General features: G+C 38.5%; 1 pseudogene; it reads right to left on the bottom strand.

Annotated features, from left to right (window-relative positions):
• Nucleotides 1-1,074: 1,074 nt before the first annotated feature.
• LOC102833641 lies at nucleotides 1,075-1,399 on the bottom strand (annotated as a pseudogene).
• Between the last annotated feature and the right edge of the window lie 1,165 nt (nucleotides 1,400-2,564).

Below are 2,564 nucleotides of genomic sequence, written 5' to 3'. Positions count from 1 at the left end.
ATATATATAAAGTTTATTTCATAGTTCTCATGGTCACTGTCTGTAGCATCACTCTGTTTTATTTGAACTTTTCATTATAAATTGGGTGAAGATCATCAGTTTTCCATTCAACAATTCATGCACATTTTGTTTCATCTCATTAATTGTAATCCCCTCATTGTACATCACTTATTCCTTCCTCTTCCTCCCTTGTGTCTCTTGTTTCCATTCCTCCTTTTTTCCTGACTCTCCTGAACTCTGTTCTTGGGTAAGTGCTACCCTTTTGATCTCAAATGTTGATTAATCTAAGGTGTGCATGTCTCACTAGTGTTAAGGTTTCCCTTAGAGACCTATCTATTGTTTGGCTGATGTGATGTTTGAGTCATGGAGGTGAATTCATTTCCAGATCTGAAGACTAACTAAGGATCATAGCCTCAGGGGTTCCATTAGTCTGCATCCAATCAGTAAGCCTAATCTTTTTATGATTGTGGGTTTTGTTCCACATTGTTCTTCCATTTCATCTAGGATCTTCTAATGTGATCCCTTTTCAAGCACCTAGTGGTGGTAGCTGGGCACCATATAGTTCTTCTGATCTCATGGTCATGAAGAATGATGTTTACATGGTCCATTAGTCCACTGGACTAATTTTCTTCACTCTTCTTTCCTCCAGACTGGGAGAAACCAATAGTTGCCCCTTGGATGGCCACTCATGAGATTTTAATACTACAGATGCTATTCACCAAAGTAGGATGTAGAACTTTGTCATTATGGATTATGTTATGCCAATTGACTATGGTGTCCTCTGAATCCCAGACCCAATGATCATCCCATCAAAATGTTTGGTTATGTCTAAGGAGTTTTCATAGCTTTGTCCTTGTATGCTTCACCACACTCGTGGATATATTTGCCACAAAGGTAAATAACCACATGAAAGGTAGGCCTGGTCACCTGCTTCTGAAAAATCAGCCATTGAAAATCCTATAAAGCACAGTTATACTCCAAGATAGATGGGGTTACCATGATTTTGAATCAATTGAACAGCATTTTTTTTTTTGTAACAAATCCACAATTTTATTCATTTACTTTTCAATAAGTTTAAATTCTTGAGGGATACAGCATCACATAGATTCTGTGTCCCATAGCCTTAGCAGGAAGAGTGCTTCAGAGTTTAGCCTGAACCATGTCACTGTTTCCATGGGCATGAGTTCCCTTTCCCCAGATGACTCTGGTTTTGTTAGGTTTGCCACCAGGAGTCACTGTGTTGTTCTTTGTATACATAAGCACATCTCTTGTCTAAGCAGAATTTGGTTTCATCTCAAGCATAAACACCTTCAATTTCAAGAGCTGCATGCTCCCGTTGGTTCTGGAGACCCCGTTTATAGCCAACAAAAATGGCCTTGGACCATAGCTTTCCAGACATAGTGCTATCTTGAAGTCCTGTTCCCAGCAGGCCTCCATAGACTCCATGATGGCAGAAAGAGCAGCAATTGTTTTTTGTTGATATTTTTAATAATGCTACCACCAAGACCTAATCACAAATATTATGTTGGTCTGTATCCATTCAGATCAATTGATTAATAAATAACTAGATAGATGCTGATGTCAATATTACAATTGATATCTGTTATTAGTTGTTAAATGCCATCGAGTTGGTTCTGACTCATAGCAACCGATGCACAACAGAATGAAACAGTGCCCAGTCCTGTGCCAACCTCACAATAGTTGTTGTCACTGTGCCAATCCATCTCATTGGGGATCTTCCTCTTTTTTGCTGACTCTCCACTTTACCAAGTATGATGTCCTTCTCCAGGGACTGGTCCCTTCTGATAATATGTCAGAAGTATGAGAGATGAAGTATGGTCATCCTGGCTTCTAAGGAGCACTCTGGCTATACTTCTAACACCAATTTGTTTGTTCTCTTGGCAGTCTAACACCGTAACTCAAATGTATCAATTCTTCTATGGTCTTCTTTATTCACTGTCTAACTTTTATATGCACATGAAGCTATTGAATTACCATGGCTTGGGTCAAGCACACCTTAGTCCTCAAACTTACATGTATGCTCTTAAACACTTTAAAGAGGTCTTGTGAAGCAAATTTGCCTAATGCAATACATCATTTTATTTCTTAACTGCTGCTTACATGGTATTAATGCTTGAGCCAAGCAAAAAGTCTCTGACAACTTCAATTTTTTCTCCATTCACCTTGTTATTTATTAGTCCAGTAGTGAGGATATGATACCTATATATAGATAAATGCTATATAAGCTATTTTACTGCCTATGTTTCACTTAACATATTCTGTTTCATTTTTCTGTATACTTTTCCATAATCATGATGAACTCTGTGGGTGTTATTAGGACATTGGGCAGGTTCTAAGTCACAGCCACCTAAGAACAACTAAATGAAACACTACCCAATCCTGCACCATCCTCCCTGACATTGCTATCTTTGAGCCCATTGTTGTAGTTACTGGTTGAGGATTTTCTCTTTTATACTTACTACTTTACCATGATGTCTTTCTCCAGGGACTGATAGTCCCTGGTAATATGTCCAAAGTACATACGACAGTCACCATCCTTCCTT

The sequence above is a fragment of the Chrysochloris asiatica genome, unplaced genomic scaffold (assembly GCF_000296735.1).
Source record: "Chrysochloris asiatica unplaced genomic scaffold, ChrAsi1.0 scaffold00050, whole genome shotgun sequence".
NCBI lineage: Eukaryota > Metazoa > Chordata > Mammalia > Afrosoricida > Chrysochloridae > Chrysochloris > Chrysochloris asiatica.
This window is presented reverse-complemented; position numbering and strand designations above follow the sequence as displayed.